A 14,501-nucleotide genomic window follows, 5' to 3' on the forward strand; every position below is an offset into this window, starting at 1 on the left:
CGTTTTACCAGACATTCATGTCATTGCTATGTGTGGTCAATAATATTAAATAAAATTATGATTATGCTGTTTTTTTGGCAAAATCAAAAAGCTTGTTTCATTTTCTAGGACATGGTTTCTGCAGAGCAACAGGAGTTCATTAGAAATATTCCTCTAAATGTCCCATCATCGCTTAGTTTACACACTCTCCTGCTAGCTTACAGCCCCTCATAACCCCAAACTAACATTAACGGTTTAACAAAAATGGGGACCAATATTGGAGCGATCCAGCTGTGCAGGCATGAGGCAGATGCCGGCTCTGACAAGGGAAACATATGCATGCATGGATCTATATGACTGCCAGCGGATGCATCAGAAATGGTAACAACTACAAGCTTTGTTCCAAGTGCAGTTCTTGTCTGCTCCTGATTCACCATGATATAAATAAAGAAATATTCAGAAACAACATTTTAACCTTAATTGTCTTATACATGTCCTCCATTATAAGAAAAATGCCACAAGAACATGTTAAAAACACCATAAACAGACTTTTCATTGGAGTGAGTCTCTAAGGTAAAATACCCTGGGGTTCCTGCAGACTTCCTCTTTCACCGTAATAACCTATTTCTTTTATAGTTTTTGGTTTCCACCATGTGTCTAGTAGAGGCCACCAACAACAATCTTGGAACTACAGCTCTCACAAGCACCTTAACAATAGAAGCACAAAACAAGGCCCTCTCTGACTCGATACACTCTGGATCTTTTGGAAATAAACATGTCTAAACCCTTGTTGAAAAGAGTCGTACCTTAGCGTATTCTGCGGAATTGAGATCACAAAAAAAAAGTACAACAACATAGTCAATGGAAGATCAGCTTGTCATTATAACAGTTCTGGGGAAGCAAATAGGTGGAACAGAGACATTTAAAAAAAAATCACCTGAGACGCTGATGAAATAACAATTAAAAATAATAGAAAATTTGAAAATAATGGGGACAGCTCAAGAGATGCGATGTGTCTCTAGGGAGAGAGAGATGATTTTCAGATGAGAAAACAACTTGGGTCCATGGTTTAGAAGTGTGGGCTGCCATGTTGGAGGAGAAAAAAGACTTACAAGTAAAATTGTATCAGAATAGCAGGATCTTACTTACAGATGAGCAATCAATGAGCTAAAATATGCTTGTGCACGCAGACACAGAATGTCAAAGAAAGCGTTTAAACCGAGCTGTGTATCTGTTGAAAATTAAAATTTAGAAATACAATACAAAAACAGGTTCTCTGAGTGAGGTATTTGGTTTTAATGTTTTATTGCACAGGATGTTCCCTAAACTAAACAAATAATCTTGCTAAGATTAGAAATCATTTTTTCTAATAGTTTTGTTCTCTGACATCTAAGTGAATGAGAGACTTCTTTTCAACAAGAGTTTAGACATGTTTTTTTCCAAAAGATCCAGTGTGTATCGAGTTGAAGAGGGCCTTGTTTTGAGTGGTTGTTAAGGTGGTTGTGAGAGCTGTAGTTCCAAGATTGTTGTTGGTGGTCTCTTTGAAGGAGAAAAGCAAAACTATACAACTGATTTATGTTTGTAGTAAAAGAGGGCATAAAGCTAATGAGTGTGATGCAAGCAAGAGGTCAGAAGGAAACAGTTGATTTGCTGTGGTGACCTATGAAGGAAATGACAACTATAAAATAAATTCTGCATCATCTTATGGCCCTTGGGAATATAACTGGGCTGGTAGTCATCATTCCCAGATACACTGTAGTGGTGGGAGTATTGACACATTGGTATCAAAATATAGATACCCATATTTTGGTATTTATTGTTCTATTAAAGTATTGATTACTACTTAATGAACTAAAAAAAAGTCCATGATACATTTTTAGATATTTTTGGTTAGTAGGTGACTTATTCCAGTGTTTTGTGCTAAAACACCCCCAGCCCACAGCATACATTGAACTTCTCCATTGGTCATGTGAGTTATGTGTGTTTCCCTTAGGAACAACACAGCACGCTGATTTTTGATAGAATGGTTTTGTATTTTTAACCTTACACATTAAAGTTGTTACCTGACCCGTTATTGATGGTATTTGTTTGTAGGATAAAAAAAAAGTATGCTTGAGAAACAAATAAATAACCAATAAGAAATTTGTATCAGTAATTGGTAACAAAAATGTTATGCAAATAAGTCATCTGTATGGTATTGAATCTTAAAAGTGTGGTATCCTTCATCACTGATGCACTGGGCAAAAGAACACATATTCAGACTCTGGTATGTCAAAACTAAGTGACCATGTGTTTTAATTTGTAGTTGACATACCAAAAGAAAATCTCTCAAACATTTTTTTTCTATTTATCAGATTAACGTTTGACCTTGGACTTTCGCTATATATTTTCATGAGGACAATTTTAATCAGAAATGCAGGAATATTTTATGTCATACAAAAAACATGATGAAAAAAATAAAAAAGTATATTGAAAATCAAATCAGAGTTGATGGCTTGAAATAAATCGTTTTGCAAAAAGCTAAAGTTACACAGATAGATGAGAAACGGAAAATTACCACTGTAACACTGCAGTGAAAAATGACTTCATTAGAAGTTAGAATGGACTTCATGCATTCCAGCCAGACTGGATCCACAGACGGAATATTAATTTCCATTAATTTCCCTCCATTTCTTTCTAATGTTTTAATTGACTTTAATGTCTGTTGACTTAAATGTCTGACAGTTGGACTTGATGCGTTTAATCCAAAGGCATTGGAAGTGAGAGTGGCACTTGCACAGAAAAGTGCTCTTAATAGTCGAATAGCAATTGAAATATGATCAATTAAATTTTTTAGCTACAGTTGTGAGCTAGTACCCGAATGATCAGCAGGATGTCTTGTGAGGGAAGAACAAAGGGACAAGTTATACATCTTTCACTTGCTAAGCAAGTTAGAGTTTTTAAGCATAGATTATAATGCAGTGAAGAAAATGCAGTTGTTGGAGTCTGTCGGTGCATTGAAAGTACCCAATAAGGATCATTACAGACAGTAATTGTTCAGCCAGACATGTATTATCACTCTCCTTTATCTGTCTGTTCTCCTCACATTTTTAATGCCATCATTATGTATTTAATAAGCCATAGAGATGTAAATCCATGCTTTGCAAGAGAGCTTGGTTTGACCGGTTACAGTCACCCAACATCTATTTTCTTGTCGTATAATCTCTCGGCGGCTTTCTTACTTTTATATTTTTCCCCCTACTTTCTTTTTTTGTTTGCAACCAATGGGTCCCGAGGGCAGAAAGTGTGTTCTAGCACACCATAATTCACAGGCAGCAGCCTCCAGCCTGTTAGTGGCGCAGCATGTGGTCTGCTTTTATCTTCCTCCTCTAACCTCTCTTTGGTGAGGAAATAATTCATTATCGTGCCTCCATTGATTTGGCCTTTCTCCTGCGTCTGTTGCAGAATAGTCCCACCTCTCTACTTCTACTTTTAACACTCTGCTTCACTTTCAAAGGAGAGTGTCTCCATCTGGGTATGTGCCTTCCTCCCTCTGCTCCTACTTGCTGGTTGTAGTTGTTTGTTTTTCTCATTTGCTCAACAAACATCCTTTCATGTTTGTGCCCTTTTTACCAAGGAAAAGTATTTTGGGTTTTTTTGGAATGCCAAAGCAACCAAATAGATAAATTACTTCCTGTCTTAAAATAAAACCTTGGGTTGCACCATTACAAAATGCAACTTATTATTTGGGATTTGATTTTAATCAGTGGTCTCCAACCTTTTTCAGGCCACAGACTGCTTCAATGCCAATATTTACATATTTCCTGTACACTATTTTCATGGACTGGCCTGTACTGGACTGAAGTGGAAATCTTTTTTCTTTTTGCTTCTAGTTTCCTTTAACTTTTGAGAATAAATTTTATCCTCACCCTCTGTAAAATATCTGAAGATGGTTTAAAGTTTATTTGTACAGTAGATTTCATGTAAAAACCGTTAAATTGTGACGTACTTTTTTCCTTAACCTTAAACTGTCAAAGTGGAAGATGAAAAAAACAGACGCCAACTTCAGCCTCATCCGACATTTTAAGGTGCAACAGATGAATACAAAAGAAAGGGTATTTTCTAAATGTGAACATGATAACTTTATTATCAGCCTCCTCATAACTTCAGACAGCAGGTTTCTGAATACTATACATTATATTACCGTGTGTGGGAACAACTTTCACAATAAATCCCTATTTGGTTTTCGTCTGTTACATGTAACTTTCTTTTATTTTGAAGTTGAAGGTTTGTCTTCTTTTTCCTTACTGGCTTTATCCTGAAAAAAGAAACTTTCCAAATGTTTTTTTGTTAACTTTACTAGCTTTGGGGTTTCAATTTAACGGTCAGTACAGTCACTTAAAAAAGTACAGGATGGATTTTCCACACATGACCAAGAATGAGTCAGATGTGGTGGAGAGAATCCAGTAATTTTCCAAAATAAACTTCATTTAGAAAAAGATTATAAATAAGACTGAAAAAAAAAAGTTTTTTTCCTTTCTTTCTGCAAAACAACACTAATTGTCACACAGAGGTTGGGGACCATTGTTGTAATCACCAGTTGGTGTGCCAAGGGTGTGAATAAAATAGTTTTGGGTTTTGTAAGAAAAGAAAATTAGCACAAAAGTAAAAGTGCAAGTTCCAAGAAGTAATCTTTTTATCGAAAATGCTTTTCACAAATTGCTAAACCAAAACTCCGATACATGTTTAAATACAAACTTTTATCTGTTTATTTTAGTGCCTGCATGTTCAAAAACATCAAAATAGTCTGCAGTTACTGAGAAACTCTATTTTTCTCCAGTGAATCACTTTTCCAAGCGCTTTAAACAAACAGAAAATAGAATTATGGTTGATGGATATTTTGATTTTATTCAAAAAGATTTTCAATGGAAATAATAAACTACCATTTTCATGGAATACTATGATCAGTAAACCAAAATATCAGCATTTCTAGATACAATTAAAGAAGGTCATAATTTACATTTAGATTTTTGGCACCCTGGAGATAAAAGGGAAAAACTAATTTACTAAAAACATCTGTACATCACCCTCAGCGGTCTCTTCACTGATGGTTTAAGATTCGGGCGGTATTCATATTTAAGACATCTTAGCTCTCTGGGGCACAAAATAAAAACATTTCCTTTTAAACTTTATTTAATGTTTTTTCTGTCATTATACTATTTGTGATTAACAGAACAGTTTAAGAAGTCCACAAGCTACACAAGTCTTTTCCTTTTTTTGCCTCAAACTCGTTAATCACATGAGTCCTATATGTTTGACTGCACTCGCTCCAACCGTCTCCAGTGTTTGGACAGTTCATAATTGATTTGAAATATTTGATTTCCGATGGAAGCTTTTTCCTAAAACTAAAAATCTGTTTGTGAAATGATCTCACAACTAGGTGGTGATGGGGCACCTACTTGTTGTTGATTCTAGTTTCCAAAAATGTGTTAAGCTTATAGATTAAAACATCTGAACAATTGAAAATAAGATGTTGTTATTTTACAATTTTGGAAAAGGTACCAATAATTACATTAACGTTAAACTGTTCTTTTGCCCTGCCATTTTTATCTTTGGCTGTTTGTGCAGCAGCTCCTAACTTCTGCTGACCTGTAGAACCCGAATAGTCCAATGAGCTCAAAAGTTTTATAATCACTGAACTCAAAAGTAACAAACAAGTTGAGTTAGCTTAAAACCTATAAGCCGATTCAACTTTTGCCACAGTTATATGTTTATTGGACTAAAACATTTTGAGTAAATGAAACCTTGGAGTCAAAACTTATGAGTAATGAGACGTGATGACGTCATAACGTACGCCCATGAACGTGAACTCAGCCGCAGAAGTCTTCAAGATGGCGGAGGTCTGATGCGAGTGTCAGCTGGCCCAAGTTGATAACGCACATACGTCTAGGTAAGTCGTATTATTTTATTTTTTATTATATTTTATGACTTTCGCCTCTGTATTATATATTTGTTGCTTCTTTTGATGTTCCTTCAAGTATATCCTTTGTATTCATGACGTGCTCCATGAGTTTGTATGTATCTTCGAATATTTGTTCTGAATTAAACAATTATGTATGTTTTGCAGTATCATGTCATCAGAGAATTATTGCTTGTGGTTAAAAGAAGTTGTTGGGGCAAAGTTTCAAGTTTTACTTTTACCGAGTTGGTTGGCGCACATTTTAAATTATCTAACCGTTACTAGCTAACCGTTACTACTAGCTAACCGCTAGCTAGCTCTGGCAGGGCGGCTGCCACAGCCACATATACGACTCGGTGGGAATTGCCTTTTTTTTCTACTACTTTTTACCATAGGCTCTGTGATTTGGTAATCGTTATTTTTTTTTGTGTAACTTGTATTTCACGTAGTAACCTAATAAATGCAAATGTGGGCTAAGCTAGCTGCCTTACGCTAACATGTTCTCGTATCTTCTTTAGTGAACCGGCGGTGCGTTTGAAAAATAAGAGCGGAGGTAAGTTTTGATTGTAAATAACATGGCTGCAATATTTAAGACACGAGCAGCTCCCAGTCCCACGAATCCTCCGGCTATGGAGAACATTTGACCTTATTGACAAATTAAATTAATTATAAATAAGTAAAAATGTTTTAAGCTACCTTAATGTTATGTAGCAGTTATAACTTTGTCCTGAATTGGGCTCGAGTTAAAATACTAAATGTATCATAAAGTTTGCTTAAGACTCAAAAACTGTATTTTGGCCACTGGTTTGGTTGTGATTTGTGTTTCACAATGTCAAATATTTTAAAATAACTTTTTTGTCTCTTCCTAAAACATCCTCTATGTCATTCTAGCTAATGCACAAGTATTTAAAAAATATTAATATAAATCATAGATTACATATTGTGGACAGAGTATTGAGGCTATTGTGAAATGCAGCGGTTTTTCCAAGCTACCAGTAGCTTGAAAAAGCTTTAAAATGTGTTTAACATTTTAAAAAAAATTTTGTAGATGTGAGCTGAGTTTCATCGCATCACAAATGTCAAACTGTTAAAACAGTTTTATTTTGACCTGGACAGACAGACGCAGAGGATGCTGATCTTTTTGAGACAGAAGGCAGCACGAACCGGAAGGCTCTATGCGACTTTCTGCACCTCTATGATAAACAGGTGAGGTGTAACTGCATGGCATGATCAACATCATGCATTAGTATAGCTAAAAGAAGGGGCTGACTTGGATTGATTCATATTAATTACTGAGCGTTTCTAATTCAGTGAATGACTGTAAATGTTTGCTTCACTGGAGAAAAAAACATCAATGTTGATCCCAATGCATTTGTAAATATGAATTTAATGTCATCTTATGTTTGGTGTATTTTTTGAAATAACTGTACAATTTTAAGATTATTAAAAAGACTAGATGAACTGAACTGAGCCAGACCAAAGGGTGCAGTCATTTGAAATATGTTTGCCATATTAATTTGTCTTTGTCTCTGTGCAGCAAGAGCAGACTGCTGATGTCAAAGGTACTCCTGTCCTGCACTGGCTTCCCATATACAAACGTGAGGAGGACCCACAGTTCTTCAAAGTTTGGAATGTAAGTACTTTATGATGGATATGCTGGTTAATACTCCAGCTGTGTGGGTAATACAGCTTAACCATAAAGTCATGCCAAAGCAATATTATGTGGCAGAGCACATAGTCTCCTAAAATATTGCACTCCAGCTCATCTGTGCTCCTGTACCTGACCGTGGACCTCGCCTCTGGCTCATCTCGGGCCCACAGCCGTCCCCTATTTCATCTGGATGACGCCAATCTGCTGGACTTAAAAAATGCAGTTGTTGAGCTAGAAAATGTAATTCTTCTCAAAGAGTTCTGGTACATCGCCTGTCCGTCCTGGGGAGGAGTTTTTTATTTTATTTTATTTTTATAAAGGAGTTTTTACTAACTGTGTAAAAGGGTCTAATGGCAGGGATGTGATGTGTGTAAATGTGATCCTGTTTTCAGATGTCATATTTTTTTGTGTACAGTGCCGTATGGAATCATGAGGACTCTTACAAATAGTCTTATTTTGATTCCATTTGATTTTGTATTATATAAGCTCTGTTCTTCCAGATCCTTTTCAAGCAATAAATCAAGCTCTACATGACTTTAGTTAAAGATCACTGTATTGAATTAAGCAAATGTGATTTAATTGACGTTTTTGTTTTATTTTCTGTCTTTTTAATCTATGCATTTCATCATTTCTGTAATGAGTTTGATAAATATGTGTAAATTTTTTATTGCTTTGACTACAATCCTTGAATCATTAATTTAAATCAATTTTAATAATTTTCCTGTTGTGTAATTTCTGACCTTCTCTTAAAATGTCAATTTCAGGTTGTAGTTTTTGCATAAAGTTTTCTTCCCTCAAACGATCAATTCTCTCTCTCTTTAATACTACACTGTTTTTTTTTTTTTTCATTTGCAGATTAAAGAGTCACCAGAGGCAGACATCAGCATCACCTCTGTTGGCATTCTGACCGTCAGCAACAACAACACAAGTTCAGTGCATTTCTGTCCGCTCAGTACAGCAGTTGTGGTGGAAGATGAGCTTGTGGTAGGCAAATTTCCTAAATGGGTATTTTTTTGAGCGCTAATGTTTATAGGGAAAGGGCAGCCTAAGAAAATACTGTTTTATGTGGGAAAAGTATAAAAAGAAAAGGCTGATAAACAATTTTTGCTTTTCTTGAAATGTAAGAATGCTCTTTTTTTATGAAGTTGTATAAGGAAATGGTGTAAAAAAGATTAGTGCTCATTTTTTGCTTTTCTTGAAGACTGATTTATTTATTTTTTATGGCTTGTGCACTTTTTCTTAACACAAATTGTGCAGTGTTTTACCTTTTTGTAGTACCACAAGTTGTTCAAATGTACTTGTGTAAGGTGGTTTAAAAATAAACTTGCAATTACAATTCTGCCTCAGTTTTTCTTTTGTAAAAATGGCCGTGACTAAGAAGGACAAATAAGACTAGTTTAGACTTCAAATGATTAATTTTGAGTTGAGATATATTAAAGTTTTTTAGTTAATTAACTAATGTATTAAGGTTCAATAAAAACAAAATATTCTAGTTCAGTAAAGTAAGAATCTTTAAGTTAGTTAAATAAAAAGTTATAGTTTAATTTTAGTTAAATTGTTTTATTTTATTCAACTCAAAGATTTTAAGTTCAAATAACTTATACTTTTTAAGTAAGTCAACTTAAAAATTATTATGTAATCTGTTTCCTCAAAAATTTTGAGTTCACTGAACTTATTCGGGTTTACAGTGTGTGACCAAGTACATGTAAAAATAAATAAATCAATAAAACCCAGATTTAAGACTGAAAAACAAATAAAAATAGAGACATAAAAGAAAAAATAGAATCAAAGGCTGGAGATGATTTAGAATTCATGAAAAACATTCAATACCAAAAGACAAAACATTAAACCAATATAGAGGCCTAAAATAGGGGTTGTTGAGCTTCAGTGGAATAGAGGAGGCAAAAGCAGCTCAGTGTGAACTCTGGTTATCTATTTTCAGGAAATGCAGATCACAAAAAGATCATTCTGTCGTTCCCACAAGCAGGAATCATCTTTTGATTGTCAGTTATTACTATAACTCCTGACAGGGTTGCTCTTTTATTACAAATACTTTATTTAGTTAACAAACATTCCTATGAAGGACTTTATAAAATGTAACTTCTGTAATCTTTATTATTCGTAATCAATAACCTTTCCAAAAGTTGCAATTTGCAGTTTTTTTTAAAGTGATTTAGAAATAGAAAGGACACGGATGACAATCGTTGGAAGTAAAGCCAATGGTGAGCTATTTAGCCACACTGAACACTTTTTCTGGACTCGCCTCCTTTTCAAATTCAAATCTTTTTGTCCGATTGACTTAAATAAGCGTTTTTTATTGTTTTATTTTCTGGGTTTATTTTCCAAAAGATTTTCTTGATTCAAAGTTGAAGTCAGGGCTTTGACAGCTTCAGGAAGCAGACATGGACTAAATTCTAAAGTGTCAGTGTAAGGCAGAGAAAGACTGAGGATGAGGGAGCAGGTCAGCCTTTGTTCTCAGGAGCGTTATCAGATTTTCTGGTGGAGCTTAATAATGAACGCTCCCAGCTGAGTGGTAGAACATGAGATCTCCTGCGTCAAGCAGCTCCCGTGATGAAGGGATTTTATTATGATTGCATTTTTTTTTTCCTTCTTGAAAAGTTCTACTAGCAGATTAAACACAGAATGAAACCTGTTTGAGTCCTCCACAAAGGTTTTTTTCCTGAAGGGAAATAAAAAATGAAAAATAGTGAATTAGAGAAGAATAATCATATATACAGACATTTAAAATATGCATGTTTTTTTTAAAGCTTTTTGAATGAGCTGTGGTTAATGAAATGTTTGCACCTATCCTGTATTAACTATTAACATTTTTGGGTGCACACATTTTATGCTCACACTCTTAAAAATCTTTAGACTTGACCCACGGCTGTGGTAACAAGGCAACAACTCAAATGCACAACTCCAAAAGGTGATGAGAGGTTACACACTGAACGGATAGTTGGAAGTTATGCCCTAAATACACCTCCACTGCGTTCAAAGATTGTTTTTTGTCACAAGGTGAATCTAATATTTTGTATAACATTTACACTTTTACAAGCACACCAAACACATTCATCACTGCAACTTTCCAATCTTTCGAAAGTCAAATTACCTTTGTTTCAAGAAAAAAAATCTTACTTTCTCCCTTGCAAGAAAAATGATCTTTTCACGATTATTTTTTTAACAGCAAAATATTAATTGAAGAAAACCCATAGTGACCAGAATATTTTTCTTTAAAGAAGTATTCTTGGTAAGACCTTGTGTATTAGATTTTTATTTACAGTACCAGAATTTTTACTTCTTTCAAATGGGGCTTGTACTGCAGTGATTTTATTGAGATAGAATAGATCAATCCCAGGGTTTATGGATGCGGTGAACAAAGACATGAAGGGAGCTCGTGTTAGAGGAAGAGAGGAGGCAGAAGAAAGGGTTAGATGGAGGAAGCTGATTGGCTGTGGCCAAAGGAAAAGAAGAATCCCAGTTTGAGGAAATTCTACATCACACATTACTTGGAGAAAGGCTTTGTAGAATAAGTGCAACTATAGTGAACATTTTCAAAGCTATCCCAACTTTAGATGACACATTTCCAGAGTTGGAGAAGTCTGAATCCGCAGTAGCTTGACCTATGTAGTGTCTCTTGTCGACTTTCTCTTGGTTTGCATTATGTGAAAGCTAATGTTTGCACATGTTTTCGTTTTTTTTTATCATCTACAAAAACACTCATTACTAAAGGAAAATTAGCTTTATTTTAATTCCACTAAAGCCTTATAGAGTTGCAGATAGCTCGGCAGCTGTAAAAAAAAAAAAAACTAAAAAAAAAAACTAAAAAAACAATGTCTTTGATTTTGGCTGAAACAGTCCATTTGGTAATTATAGCTGCCTTTTTTTCACCTATGGCAGACATTTCTGCCCCCTAGCTGCTGTCACCTCAACATAATCTATCATTAAATATTCTGAAATTTAGCCTTAAACTCCTGAATAATTGCAAGATTGTTCGTATACTTGGAAAATCCATGATAAATTAGTTTATCTTTTATCTTAATTGAAATTATTACATAGAAGAGAGGACAAAAGACTCTACGGGAAAGTGTGCAGCAATTGACAGTGTCTGTCTCAGAGGGACTGATGCCTTTCTTTCAGAGTGGAAAGATTATTTAGCTGGAAACCATTGACAAAAGCGATTGCTCTGCTCTGCAGCTCCAACCACTGTTTTGTTGCTAAAAGTGGGAAAAGTTCCATGATGCGGACATAGGATTCTGTTTCACCGCATTAATATATCACCAGACTTAAAGCGCTTAGTGCATTCCATTTTGCATTCTTTCCCAGCCAAGCTGGACCTTCATATCTGATCAAACCTTCAGTGAAGTTGTGTTCCAGGCCACTAATCCTCTTCCAAAAAGCAGAAGGAGTTTAAAAATAAGAGACCACATAGTCAGTCCTGTCAAGCGAGGTCCAAAAACTCTGCAGGAGAGTAGTCATGTTGAAGGAAGGAGGTTTTTTTTTTGCTTTTTTATACTGATGTAAGATTCCTCATATTGTCAGAGATCTTATGTTGCCATCAGATGAGAGTATAGCGTTAAGAAATTGGGCTTCATCTGGCTAATAAAGTTTGGGAGATTAGCTCCAGACTGTCGGATTTTTTTCCACTAAGCTCCTCAGAGCAGGATAACCCTTTTGGCCTCTCAAATTTAAAATGTTCTCATCTTAATCAAACTAGAAAAAACATGCATTTTTTGTATTGCATTTTTTAAATTTCTCTTTATGTATTTACATTTTTTTGTTTGGCCCACCAAATTTTTACGTTACATTTAATTTCATACTTTTACTTTACAACAGCATTTGATTATAATATTTGTTCAAAACATTGAGACAAGACAGAATTTTCTACAAGTTATTCTTTTAAAGCCACAGGCTTTAAAAAAAAAAAGCTTGAAAATGTGTCCAACAAACTTTGAGTCATGCTAGAGCAGAGAACAGAGGAAATGACCATTCATCTACAACTGGTACACTGCATAATTTAGTGTAATTACTCACTTTTCTCTTTTCCAAGCTCATATCCCAATTGTGAATTTTCACTTACTAAGAACACCTGCGATTTCTGGCTGCACATTTCCCACACCTCTTGCAGGGTAGAAAATCCTGAGAGGGTTCCAAAAAAACACATACACATTGGTGAAACGGCTGCTTTTATATTATAAAGGAAGTAGAACTTACTAGAATTTATCCCTTTGTTTACTTAGTCTCCAAAAACAATTATAGGACTTAACATTTATATTTGTATTTTTGCACTTTTTTATTTATTTAAAGTCTCACTGCGATCATTTTTTGATCTATTTTATGTCTTCCCTGCCAAAATTCAAAAACCTGTTGTTTTTTAGGACATATTTCTGCAGAGCGGCAGAAGTTCATTCTCAAAGGTGTGGTGGCACTGTTAGCAGGGAGTAAGCCTGTGTTCGTTTCCCATCATCCTTTGTGTACTGTTCCGTTAGCTTCCCAGGGCTCGACATAGCCATTTGTCCGCTGGCCCGGTCCTGCTTTTCGAGCAGTGCGGACCACAAGACTTTACTTTTCACTTGTCCGCTCGGGCCACTAAAATATTTAACGGTTTATATATTCTTCACCTTTTTCAATAAAGTAAATTTTGCGAAAACGTGTAGATTTACCTCGTCTTCATAATTTAGTTTTTCTGCTAGTCCTGTGTTCAGACTTCAAGGGTTTCTATGGGAAACCTTTGATCACTTCTCCTTCTCTCCCGCCTGCTCGCGCGCGGCATTCACTGCCGAGCACCACGCGGCACGCGCTCACTACTTTTTTTTTTCAAACTTTATTGAATGTAACAATTCAATACAAAACAATGTTAAACAGCAACAACGAAGGCACAAGCCAGTGGGTTATTATTACATTTGATTATAAATCCGACACCGACACTGAAGAGAGACTGAAGCATGTCAGAGATGTGGAAGACATGGCAGGAATAGATAGGAATATGTTGGATGGAGTAATGGGTATAATTAGTAGTATGGACAGCAAGATATTTAATGAATGCATTGAAGATGAAACTGTATGCACTAAGCTTTAAGCTGAATGTCAAAGAATCAAAGGCAACTCCAAATACCTGAATCTCAGACTCAAATGCAGTAGAATGTTAAACTACTTAATTTTGTTTTTCTTTACAACACTGTAAGCAGTAAGTATTTCTAGTTAGCTGAATGATCTCAGTTAGACCTGCACAATATGAGGAAAACTCGCGATATACGATATCAGAGATTAAAATTGCGATAACGATATAATTTGCGGTATATAAACAAACAGCAAAATAACCAAATAACCATTCCCAGTTTAAAAATTATACTCCAAATGACCCACGTTGACATGGGTTACAAACATCTAACATAACAGGGCTCCATCTGATTGATCAACAATGTGAAGGCGTCCATCCGATTGGTCAAATGCATTAAGGGATTTATTTGATTCGTTAAATGGTTCAAGCTGCCATTAGATTGTTTTAACACATTTAAGGTTTATGATTTATTGCGATATTTGCCGTTAGAAGCACCATGAAAACTTCTGAACTAGTGTTACCTACTACACTGCAGTGCTCTCTTCAAAACATCTGAAACAGACTAGAGCAGATTTAAGTTTGATATGGTCTATTTTCAGTCATTGAAAAGTGTAGAAATAAGTGATGTCACCAGAATGCACCAAATTGTACCATATTAAAAGTTTCCCGGGGGGGCATGCCCCCAGACCCCCCTAAAGTTGCAAGCACCTGCGGAGCGGCGGGTCCCGCTATGCGCGGTGTCGGGCCAGTAACTTTCAGGCAGGGCCAGTAAGTTTCAAAAACTACTGGCCCTGTGGGCCAGTGCAAATTTCTGGGCTATGTCAACCCCTGCTTCCAACCCCTCACAACCTAAAATCAGCGAAAATGGCAAT

General features: G+C 35.5%; 1 protein-coding gene and 1 long non-coding RNA gene across 3 annotated transcripts in view; both read left to right on the forward strand.

The window, feature by feature from the left end:
* fstl4 (follistatin-like 4) overlaps positions 1–14,501 on the forward strand; it is a 192,413-nt gene that overhangs the window by 129,938 nt on the left and 47,974 nt on the right. The window lies entirely within an intron of this gene.
* Positions 5,780–8,904, forward strand: LOC111948631 (uncharacterized). The gene is made up of 5 exons (XR_002874591.2): positions 5,780–5,908; positions 6,436–6,470; positions 7,034–7,123; positions 7,455–7,550; positions 8,424–8,904. It is a non-coding gene; the product is annotated as an uncharacterized LOC111948631 (long non-coding RNA).

Source organism: Oryzias latipes, chromosome 14 (genome assembly GCF_053564925.1).
Source record: "Oryzias latipes strain Hd-rR chromosome 14, Olatipes_Hd-rR_3.1".
NCBI classification, from domain to species: domain Eukaryota; kingdom Metazoa; phylum Chordata; class Actinopteri; order Beloniformes; family Adrianichthyidae; genus Oryzias; species Oryzias latipes.